Source organism: Carcharodon carcharias, chromosome 26 (genome assembly GCF_017639515.1).
Source record: "Carcharodon carcharias isolate sCarCar2 chromosome 26, sCarCar2.pri, whole genome shotgun sequence".
Taxonomy (NCBI): domain Eukaryota; kingdom Metazoa; phylum Chordata; class Chondrichthyes; order Lamniformes; family Lamnidae; genus Carcharodon; species Carcharodon carcharias.
Window position 1 is genome coordinate 16,351,408 of NC_054492.1, and position 12,510 is coordinate 16,363,917.

Consider the following 12,510-nt stretch of genomic DNA (forward strand, 5'->3'; position numbering starts at 1 on the left):
TTTTTATGCCTGCTTAGTTTTGGACCCTGCCCTTTTTGAAGGGCATCACCTACTCACTCTGTTGTAAAGTGCTGCTCCTTCCCATTGTTAGCATAGCTTGATTTAGATTTGTCTCTTCCTCCCCACCAACTCCTTTCATTTCAAAGTACCTTCCGAAATCCTCCCACTTCCTCCAGGGAAACGACTGTGAATTGTGCCAAGTACCTGAGTGAAAAGAAAGATTGCTCAAGTAATGCTCTAACAAAATGAAGTATAATTTATGTATTTAATATCAGTTCAGCTCTGAACTAGCTACAGCAGCAGGTGAAATGGTACAAAAGCATAAGGAGGTACAAAGTTCATCAGTTGATTCTCTATTAGACCTTTATTGCATTAAAAATCCTTCTAAATTATTAACAAAACTAATCCTTTTAATTGGTCATTGTGATAACAGATGCATTCACATTAAGCCAACTACATTTATGTAGGAAATCCTATTTAATTAGATGTGTGTGTTGTTTAATCTTTATTAACATTTGTATCTGAGACGTATATTTGTATTAATCAATTCATTTAGAAAGGAAGGTACTATCTCGTGAGCTAACAAAAAACAATTGAGCCTTATTGCACCCTATCACAGGCCTTCCGTTTTCTTCTTTCAGCCCTCTCCCACTTCCTTGCCTCTGTACTTGCTTAAAATCTGTCATTTCTCTAACTTATTCCAGCTCTGGCAAAACGTTAGTGATCTGAAAAATTGGGCTGGATTATTTGTCAGGTGTTTGCTCCCAAATTTCAGGCCCATTGTTGGGGTCCCAAGCTGACCTATGTCGTCAATGTGTTCCCCACAGTGCAGCCTGCCAGAAGGAGGCCTCCTAATTGGCCACCTCTGTGCTGGCTGCCCTATTAAGGACAGTGAGCAGCCACTCAGGCCCAGTTAGAGGCCCTTGGCTGCCGGCATTGAAGTTATAAGTTAATGAGGCCCAAAGTCAGTGCAGCCAACGGGCAGGCTTATTCATGGATCGGACTGCAGCCTTTCATCTGTGCAGCCCTGTGACTAGGCCATGGAGCCTCTGACTCTGATGGCCCCAGGTCTGCTGCTGAGAGGCCTGATTGAACTGACAGTCCCTACTCACAATAGGGGGTCATGCTGGCATGTGTAAAATACTGGTGCTAGCACTAAACTGGGACTTAATTAGATGAATAGGCTGCCTGCTGTCATGGAGTGGGTGGCCAATCGGATCCCAGTTTGCTCCTAGGAAAGCGTCCCTGGAGGCAGGAATGTGTCCTGAAATGGCTCCCCTTATTTTCCCTGCACCCCACTACCACTCCACACCACCACCACCACCCCCACTCCCCCGGCCTCTAACCGTGTCTTCACAAGCCAGCAAAATACCGTGCCCCATGGTAACAGCCCTACCTGCCTCTGGGTTAATACCAGCGGTGGTGGGATGAAGCTTTTAAATGGCTATTAATTAGCCAAGTAAGGTCGTTAATTGGCAGCGGGGCTGGAAGCTCGAATGTCGGCCTTCCCGCCCATAACTTTGCTCTGGCGGGGGTGGGAAGGTAGCGGGTTTCCAGTACACCACCATCCCATCTAACTAAATGCGCTTCCACCGGCGAGAGAAGAAGATTCTGCCCATTATTCCCATTTCTCTCTCCCCAGATCTACTGAATATTTCCAGCATCTTCTGTTTTTATTCCAGATTTCTGGCATCTGCAGATTTTACTTTAGAGCAATTGAGTCAAATTGTTGAAATTAAGATTTTGTCTAACTAAGGAAGATCTTAAATTGATTAACTATTGCAAGTGAGAGGTAAATAGGACACTGGGGGTGGGATGTCTAAAGGCAAGACAAATGGAGACATTTTACACTAGCCAAGTTGATGATGTTGGCAGAAGTGGAAGTGCTTGGCAAGCCCACTTCTGCCTAGTCCCGTGGTCCTGCTGCCATTCTGTGCTGGAGGGCCAATTAATAGCCAGACAACAGGACTGCTGGAAAATCGGAGGCCCAGCTCAGGAAGTAAAGTGGCAAATGGGCCAGGCGATAGGCATGGAGGAGCTGACCTCGAGCACTTTAAAGGTCTACCAGCGGTGAGAGAGGGCAGCATCAGGAGCACAATGAGCATTGCAAGTGCACTGAGTGAGTGACTGCTTCAGACAGAGAGGCCATTGCCACTTGACAGCCCAAGTCCCCATGAGGTGCTCACCATGACTGTTGGCTGTCTCCAGTTCTTCAAACACCAGTCCAGATAGCGAAAAGGCCGTACAAGTGTCAACTTGGAGCCGGGACAGAGGTACAGGCATGGGTGGACCACAATTCAATGATTATTCTCTGTGTGGTGTCCTCCAGGCTGTGACTGAATGGCGGAGACAACTGTTTGAATATCAGTAAACTGGACGTTGGTCTCTTGACTCTAATGGTGCTTTTACACTTTTTGCTCTTGTTGTTCAGCAAGGGGCAGTGATATGCATGGGCTTGCTCCCTGAACTTGCATAGAATTTACAGCTCAGATGTAGGCCATTCAGCCCAGCAGATATATGCCAATGTTTATGCTCCACAAGAGCCTCATTTCCCCTTACTTCAGCTCATCCTATCAACCTATCCCTTCTCCCTCATATACCTAACTAGGCTTCCCTGAAATGCATCACTGCTATTCCCCTCAACAACTCTGAGGCCGCGAGTTGCACATTCTCATCAGTCCAGCGCTAAAATTCCCTTCCTTTTTCTTCATAGCCCCTGAGGGATACAGAAGTGCCCATGTAAATCACCTTCATATCACCAACCCAACACTCTAATTTTGGAGCTATTGGACTCCTTAGAAACTAGATTTGTAAGATCAAATGAAATTAATAAACACCGAATTTCACTGTGATAAGAGATGCATCTTGTGTATGGGCAATTTTGTTTACAATAGAATGGGCATGTGCCACTCAAAGTCCATACAGCAGTTCTCAAGCCACATCAAAGTGGCATTGCCACCACCAAAGTGGTGTCCCTGTTACTTCAATACAAGCTGTCGGCTTCAAATGGTGAATTCAGGGGGAATGTCTTTGGATGCATTCCAAAGTGAAACAGCTGGAGTGGAAATTCTACTGAAGGAGGGTCTGCATCAGACATTTTACACCAAAGTTCAATCAAAAGCTAATGCAAATGCGACTTCTGTGCAGTAGACTGGTTATACAACAACAACAATGCAGTGCTTAAATAATCCCAACTGGTAGGTAAAAAAACCTCCCAGAAAAGCAACAGAGGCAATTTCTATATAACGCTCTTTAATTTGTGTCCTGAAGGTTAACAGCTGATTAGAACAGCTGTCTTGTTTGTAACTGAGGCTGTTCAATTTGTACACGGCTTTCCAGTGTGGGGATAAACTGGCTGCCATTATAAAACCCAACGGGAAAGCAGCACATTAATGAGTCATTTACTCTTTCCATAGATTCAGGCAGGAAAATTGTTTGTTTCCCACCTTCCTGTCATGAAGCCCTTACCACAGACAGGATTGCAGTTAGATTACTTTGTGGATTTCTGAAGGTAGAATCAGAAGTGATGACTTGGTGAACGGCTGTATTGTGCCAGGTCATGTACAGCTTACTTGCCTGTCTAGTCACTGCATAATCGACACAGGATAGGCCCAATGCAGCATTACACCATAATATTCCCCATTTCCTGATAATTACGTGATTTGGAAGCTTCCACTAGCACTTTTTTTTTGATAGTACTGTCTTCTCTCTGAGATTTAGAAAGTACAAAGAATATAATCTTATTTTCAACAGGATATGATGTACAGGAAAAATGCCCGACAGTCTTCCTTTGACATGAAACCACAAAATCTTAGTTAAAAATACGCCTGGACAGTATTTGACTTTTATAAAGCAGGGGTGTGGGACACCTGAACCCTGACATTGTGGTCTTTTTTGCCCAGGCAACCAAGTCATGCTTGCACTTATTTCTTATTGGCTATTTGTGTTCCTTTTGACGTCTGTGATCTGGTGATTTGCAAACAGCATACCTTAATGCTGTTGCCTCATTAGCCGAAAATTTGAAATCAGAGGGTGATGATCTGCTGGGAAAAGCAACTCACGATATTTAGAAAGTAATGGAAAGATCAGCTCTATCTCAGTTGGTAGCACTCTCACCTTGTGTCAGAAGGTTGAGCACAAAATTCAGGCTGACACTGCATTGAGGGAGTGCTGCACTGTCGGAGGTTCCACCTTTAGGATCAGACATTAAATATAGGCCCCTGCTACCCTCTCAGATACATGTGGCCATGGCTACCAGGCATTTTGCTGACTTTGAGGGAGAGCAGGGGAGACCTCCTCCATAGTTCTTCCATGGGCCAATATTTATCCCCTAATCACCATCACTAAAAAAATGAGTTATCTGCACAGCTGTTGTTTGTGGCCTAGATTTTGCTTCCTTTTCTTGCCCCTATTCGAACAGGATAGTAGTGGAGGTAAAGGTGAAAATCGGGTGCCAAATCCCACCATTGTCTCCCCTGCCCCAAATTTAATTTCTCTTCCCGGCTGGGACATTACTTTCCCACTCGTTGCCTGTACACTGGGTGGAATCTTCCATTCTGGAGTCTAAGTCCGGTGGCGGGCGGGGATGTTGGAGTGATTCCTGCTGAGAGGCGGGAGGCCTGAACACGCGCGATCTTCCACTGTTCAGCTCATTAATTAAGTACCCATGGGGAGCTCGGCGAATCATGTGGTGGGGCGGGCAGGAAGTCACCCGCCCCACAGTTACCTCATGGGGGCGAAGATTCTGGCTCCACGGTTAAACGGCACGCAGACGGACATTCACTCACTGCTGGCCAAGAGCTCAGCATTACTCCTCCAGAGCCCTTGTGGCTGCAGCTTGCCCTGGAGAAGCTGGTAGTTGTGAGCAACCACAGCCTGAGACATCTGAAGGCACCCGAGGCATTGCTTTTCACTCATTTCTAGAAAAGAGCACCGCCGGTGATACACCCATGGTCCGGCCAATGCTCACTGCTGCAGTGTAACCTGTTCACCAGCATCTTGACCTTATAGAGGCCCTGCTGCCTCTTGCTGCTCAGGCCTTTGCTCCTCCTGGCCCTGTGCCAAGCTGCGATGGGGCGTCCTTCTCCTCACAGGATGTGAACCAGTACCAAAGCAGAGTTGCTTGCAGCCTGCATCATTTATACATCAGTGGACCTGTGAACAAGTTGAAGTGATAGATTAAGTGAGTGTATCCTTTACAGGTTTTCCTCCATCACAAAGCCAGCAGGTTATTGCTAAGCCCTTTGCCTGGTTTCCACTTAGACATGGCACCCCCAGTGCATCCCTTCCAGGTAAAGGACATCCTGGAGGACTGTGTTCCTCCCGCTCACACATGAATGCACACGGAGACATTGCTCTTTGAACAGGGAGACGAAAGCCATGTACAAGAAGCCTCCCTCTGACACTTTTCCGTTTGTCTCCACCACCCTTGAGGCTCTATAGAGAGACCATTGCCTTGGTAGCATAGAAAGACTAGGCACATGATCCCTTGTCAGCCATGACCATTCACCCAGGAGGGTGGAGGTTTGAGGTTTGGAGTTGTGAGTTGGCTGCCCTCCATTAACTCTGCCCCTTGGAGGCATCTACCCACCCACCCACCTGTCTTCCTTCCCCCCCGCTCCTTCATCCCTGCCTCTGACTTCAGCCGATGGAAAACCACACAGAATGAACGGCAGCTCCACACCTTGCTAGGACCTCGATGTTATGAGAGTCATGAGTCAGGAACAAATCTGCTGCAATGTGGGCTAGAGAGGAGAACACAACTGAACATGGTTGACATCCAGTTGCCTCATAATTATTGGGGTTTAGTTGACCACCTTGAACTCCATCCACCCAAAAAAACCCTCCTCCCACTTCAAGGGATCTCACTTACTAATAACAGCGTGGTAAAGGTCAAATTTGAAAAACGATGCACATCACCTTCCAAAATTGATCCACCAACTTTTACCCTCCTTCTGTCACCCACCAACTTCCCCCCATGACCCTCAGCCCGCCCAATAACACCATTCATCTCCTTGAACTTCACCCTGTTACCCTGGACCCTATTACAATCCACCTTCACATGCCTTTCCTCCCCTCAGAGCTGACACCCATTACCATCCCCATGCCCACTCCAGCCCTGACCCCTCACTCTCACCCTGGACCTCCCACCTTACACATCCCACAACACCCCTACCCCATCCTCTGACTGTGACTGTTCCCTCCTATTGTCAGTACCCTGAGTTCACCCAGGACCCTGTCAACACCGCCCTCTAAGACACTCTCTACTCCCAGCAGCCCCCATCCCCCCCAACTTCCTCGGACACTCTCCTCCCTTCCCCCGCCACCATTCCCTGCTTAGCCTGCTCCCCCCTCTCAGGAAAATGGGTCAGGGTGAGGGTGGAATTGGAGCTGGGAGCAGAAGTCCCACTCTTCAAAATAATGCCATGGGACCTTTTACATCCACCTGAGAGGGCAGACAGGCCCTCCATCTAACATCTCATCTGAAAGATATTACCTCTGTCAGTGCAACCAAAAAGCTCCATAAACTCATATCAACATACCAACATCTTGGGGGAAGAAACATTTATAAATTTTCAGACCAATCTTGCAATATTAAGAATATTATTTACCGCTCCTTACATTTTGGCACTCAAAGGTCTAGAGTGGAACTTGAACCCACAACCTTTTGACTCAGAGGTGAGCATGCACCCATTGATGCCTCATATTGCTATGCTTCTCTGCATCCATATATACACAGTGCCATCCATGGCCATGTAACAGCAAATGTAAAGGGCTTGTTCATCAGATTTCATTTGACTATATTTTTACACATAGCAAAGTGAGCTAGCAACAATTTCCCTTTCCACGTGTAACCTATCTCATGTTACCAGGCAAACATATTGGGCCAAATCTTCCAGTTTCTGAATCGTTGGAGATCAGACAGATAAACGAAGATGTACATTTGGACCCTGTGGAATCCCTGATGTGCGGGCCTCCGAGGGAATTGCCTGGAAAGATTCGGCTAAAGATTGGACAATTCCCCAGCTCCTCGGGACCCTCTGTGAATGTCTCCGGCTCTGAGTCAGAGTCAGAGACTCCAGACTGCTCCCTGGTACTTACCTGGATAGTTACCCAGGAAATGTTAGACAGATGACAACCTAGTAACCTAGTCTAACATCTGGGTAACTGCACAACTGACACCCCTGACTACTCCTAACCTGACTACCCCACCTGTCACCTCCAACTACCTCCACTGACCTGACTATCCCACAAGGTGCACCACCAACCCCCCCGCGACTAACCCACTGACCACCTAACTGCCCCTCCTGACCACCCAACTACCACCTCCAACCAGAACTGACTCGACTACACTCCAATGTGACTATCCTCCTGACCCAACCTAGGTACCCCTCTGACCACGTGACTACTCCTCCCGGCCACCTGACTATCCAACTCAGCCATCTACCCTCCTAACCCACTTGTCCACTTGCCCAGATAGTCTACCTACCTCCCTGCCTATTGATCCACCTCATCCACCTAACTCCCCACCTACGTAGCTACCCACCTCATGCGCCCCACCCACTTACCCATCTTACCCACTTACTCACATCATCCACCTAACCCCTATCTACTTACCCACTTACCCACCTCACCCACCTACTCACTTACTCACCTACCACCCCCACCCCTACCCACTTACCGAACTCACACCCCTACCCCACAACCTGCTTACCTACTTACCCATCCACCCATTCACTCACTCACCCACTCATCCAATCCCCAACATTAAGACTGGTCCTTTAAGTTACCAGATGAAACTAGAGCCATTAAAAGAGGGGCATGCCCTGTCTCCCCCTGCCTCTACTCTGCTCCAATAGAGTTCCCTGAGGGATGCTGCGCTGTACATTTCTCTGAAAGCTGGGCTTGGGAGACGCTGGCAAAAATGTGGAGCAGCAAAAAGTCAGGGGAATTTGAGTGCTGCTGCTTAGAATATCCGGGCCATTATTTTGTTGTAAAAGTTCCACATCATCTCACATCCTCAAGTCTGCAGCCAAAGCCTTGGGTCTGAAATCTGATTTTATCATATTCAAAACTCATGGGATGAACGTAATCCAGATGATGGGGGTCTTGCACATCAACTGGAGAGCCAGCAAAAGGCCCGCGCCACCTCATTCGGGGAAGACCCACGGTGTTAACTGCCAGTCAGGCGCTTCAGTTGCCAGTGGTGAGCCCCCGATCATGGTGGGGGGGTGAGGGGCAGAAATCCAGCTCCCCCTGCCAAACCAGCACCCTCCAAACGCTTGCCGAGACCTTCAAGCAATGCACCCACCAGAGGCTCAGGATCAGCGAGGAATCCAGGCCATAGGTGGGTGAGGGCAGGAAGGTGTTCGCAGAGAGTGGGTCACTAGCTGTTGGGCGGGGGGGGGCGGTCAGCGCAGGATTAGGAGGGCAGCAGGTTGGCTCTCAAAGGGCCCACCACTCCCCCACCTTTCCTGATGCCGGGTCCCTCAATCTGGCACTGAGTGATTTCGAGCAAGGCAGCCTGCAAGCAAACCCAACAGGGTGTTAAATTTCGGGCTCCCTGCATGGTGACTGCCCCACCAGCCATTGGTTGAATACCTGTGATGGTGGGATGAGGCCCATAATTGGGAATTAATTGCCCTCTTAGGGGCCTAAATTAGTTGCTCAGCAGGACGACTGTCTACAAGTCTTCCTGCCCTGGACGTAATCAGGGCAGAGGCAGGAAGATGGCAGAGTGCCCACTCGTCTCCCTGCTCCCTGATTAAAAGCTCCCTGCCACCAAGCTCACCTCTGGGAAGAGCATTAAATTCACCCCCTTGTTTGTGACTCTAACCATTGTGATTTTAATCTATTTGCAATTAATGATGCCCACCTTTAGTTTCATTTCTTCCGAATGAATGTTCTAAGTGTGTCCCAACTCTCACACATATAGATGACCTACCCTTCTCCAGCCTCCCATTGCTGTCCCAGCTCTCTGTAAATGGGGCTATTGGGACATAACTGGAATCAGGCTCTTCTCAAGACTAAGATTGAATTGACAGGAAGTGACTGTTTTCCTCCATACGTCCATACACTGAGGTGTTACACACTACACTAACTTTTACAGATGCGCATTCCTGTCAACTGCATAATACAATGAAAGGAAAATGACACCGATTTTGTCGTTAAGCCTGCTCACTTTGACTGTTTGAGGCAAATATCCTGGCAGCAGCGAGCATCTTTCCCTCTTGGGGAAACTGGGCATGTTGTAAATGGGCTACTTTCACCAACAACGGGCGGTATCTCTGAATGCTGAAGCATGGCTCCTGCCTACAGTTTTGACCAATGATATTAGTTCAAAAAGAGACAAGTGGAGGAAGACAAAGAGGAATGGTAGGTGAGGATAAAAATAACTTTGTTTTTGTTCAGCACACAATCTCAGGGATATCCCAAAGGGCTTTTAAAGTGACTGTTGTAATGTAGAGAGGTGCAATATTAAATCTGTGCACAGCAAAGTCACCCAAACAGCAATAATTAAGTAAACTGCGTTTTTAGTGATGTTGATTGAGCTGAAGTGAAGGGCCAAAGATTAATGGCTTAGGCTTATCAAAGTATCCATGCGTGGGATACAAGAACACAAGAAATAGGAGCAGGAGTGTGGACCACGTGGCCTATCGTGCCTGCTCCACCAGTCAATATCATCTTCAACACTACTTTCCCTCCCACCTCCCTCATATCCATTAAATCTCTGACAGACCAAAAATCTATCTTTCCCAGCTGTAAATGTATCCAACGAAGGAGCATGCACAACCCTCTGGCATAGAGAATTCCAAAGATTCACAACCCTCTGAGTGAAGAAATTTCTCCTCACCTCAGTCTTAAATGATCGACCCCTTATCCTGAGACTCTTCCCCCGTGTTTTGGATTCCCTGACCAGCTCAAACAATCTCTGTGTCTACCCTATCTGTAGTGACTGAAGACATAGCTTTTCCTACTGCCAATTAGTGGTCACATGATTAGTCTTGAGGAATGAGCCCTTAACACGGGTAATCCAGGGGGCAGAGCTTTCCATTCATGGACCTGGTTCAAGCATGTAGCTTCTAAAAGAGCTCTGTAATAAAGTTATCTGTTTCAAGTCCTGTCCGGTATCCTGTTTCAATACCTGTCCAGTATTCCAAGTCATTACATTTGATGGCAAGAGTGGGATAACTCTGATGCTGCACCTCGCCTTGTGAATGTGAACACATCAGTTCTTAAGCAAAAAAAAAGAAAAGTATACCTACCAGTCAGGCCACTCTTCGACAGGATCGACCCTTATGATGTGTCCATGGGGGACTGGAGCCAGTATGTTGACCGCCTTGTTTTTTTATTTTGAAGCGAATGAAATAACCATGGAGGAGAAGCAGAAAGCAATTCTTTTGAGAGTCTGTGGTAGCAGAGCATATAACCTCGTCCTCAGTCTGATGGCCCTGAACGTGCCCAATTCTAAATCTTTTAACAAATTTGTAGACCTCGTGAAGATGCATTTTTAACCAAAGCCATCAGTAATAATGCAGAGGTTTAAGTTTAACTCCAGAGTAAGGGCCCCGGGAGACTCCATCGCAACTTATAAAGCAAAGTTGAAGCAGTTGATTGAAAACTTCAGAGATACATTCAATGACATGTTGCAGGACTGGTTAGTTTGAGCCATTCAGAATGATGCTGTTCAATGCCGTTTACTCACAGAACTGAACAACGATTTGAAGAACGCCATGGAAATAGTGCTAGCCATGGACAGTGCTGCGAGGGACTAGCAGGTTGAGCAGAGTGTGTAACATGGTGCTGTTCTTCAGTTGGGTCAGTAATCTACTGCTGGGCATGGTATGAAAACCAGAGAGACAGCAGCGAAGTGGGAGACAGTCTCTGCGGCTCGAAAAATGAAAAGGTCCAGTGGAAGCATTTCAGCAGCGACTCCAAAGCTAATCTGTTACAGATGTGGGGTGACCACATATTGGACATCTGCACATTCAAGGAGGCAGAATGCCAGTACTGCCACAAGAAAGGGCGCATTTAAAAAGTAACACAGGGCGAAGCCAAGCAGACCAAGGTGATTGAAGTGAGTAATATAACAGAACCTGAAGCTGCTGATGCTGATATATATTCCCTGTACAATGTCAAAGCTGTAAAACTGAGCCAATAATCGTCACTGTTCAAGTGAATGGGAAGCATCTAGACATGGAGGTAGCTGTGGGAGCTTCAACCACAGCGGTGGGAGAATTTAAATACCTGGATGAAGGTACCCAGCCACTGAATCTGGATCAAACCACAGCTCAACTGAAGACATACACTGGAGAGTCAATACAGGTAAAAGGCATTGCCAGAGCATCTGGGTCCTATAGGCAACAGACAGCCCAGCTTCCAGTGATCATAGTGACAGGTGAAAGGCTTAGTCTTCTGGGCCAGGACTCATTGCAAAAAATTAAGCTCAACTGGTCAGAAATATTTCAATTGAGAACAGGAGGACTCCCTGAGCTGTTAAGGAAACACGACAGTGTATTTTGTGACAAATTGGGAAAGTTAAAAGGCTTACAAGCAAATATATATGTAGATTCGCAGGCGATGTCCCAGTTCTTTAAGGCCAAATCTGTGCCTTATGCCCTAAAGGAGAATGTGGATGCAGAATTGCGCCACTCAGAGAAGTTAGGCATCAGCCAGCCAGTCCAGTTTTCAAAATGGGCAGCGCCTATAGTCCCTGTGATGAAACATGATCAAACTATTCACATTTGTGGGAATACAAATTGACTGTGAACAAGGCAGCCAAACTAACAAATCCTACACCAAACTGAACATGAGTCATGCATGCCAACAGCTGGAGCTAGACAGCACATCTAGAGGGTATGTAACCATCAGCACGTACAAGGGCCTGTACCAATATACACACCTACCCTCTGGAGTATCATCCATCTGTGCAATCTTCCAAAGGACTGTGGAAAGTCTATTGCAAGGATTTCTCTAAGTAGTAGTGTATGTAGATGACTGATTATTGAGTCAGAGAACATTTGGCCAACCCAGAAGAGGCTTTTAAAAGATTTTTGGGAGCTGGTGTATGATTAAATAAAGAGAAATGTACATTCCAAGTGCCAGGGGTCACTTACTTGGGTCACCGAGTGGATGCCAAGGGATTTCATCCAGCAGAGCAGAAAGTCAGAGCAATCAAAGAGGAACCCTCTACTTCCAATGTCACTGAACTCAAGTCTTTTTTGGGCATGACTAATTATTATAGTCACTCCTTGCCAAACTTGTCAACAGTGTTAGTACCATTACACTTGTTATTGAAAAAGAGTCATCGTTGGTCATGGAATTCGCAACAAGAAGAAGCTTTTGTGGAAGTCAAAAAGCTATCAGATTCATCATTTCTACTGGTACATTATGACCTATCAAAAGAATTAATATTAACTTGTGATGTGTTTCCTTTTGGTATGGGAGCAGTGTTATCACACAGGATGGAACATGATTTTGAAAGGCCAATCAACTATGTCTCCAGAACAC

At 46.8% G+C, this 12,510-nt stretch overlaps 1 long non-coding RNA gene across 2 annotated transcripts in view; it reads right to left on the reverse strand.

Moving 5' to 3' along the window:
* Positions 1-12,510, reverse strand: part of LOC121269780 — a 142,725-nt gene that overhangs the window by 92,624 nt on the left and 37,591 nt on the right. For both annotated transcript variants that reach the window (XR_005941412.1, XR_005941411.1), the window contains exon 2: positions 58-204. This is a non-coding gene — a long non-coding RNA (uncharacterized LOC121269780). The remainder of the gene's footprint in view (positions 1-57; positions 205-12,510) is intronic.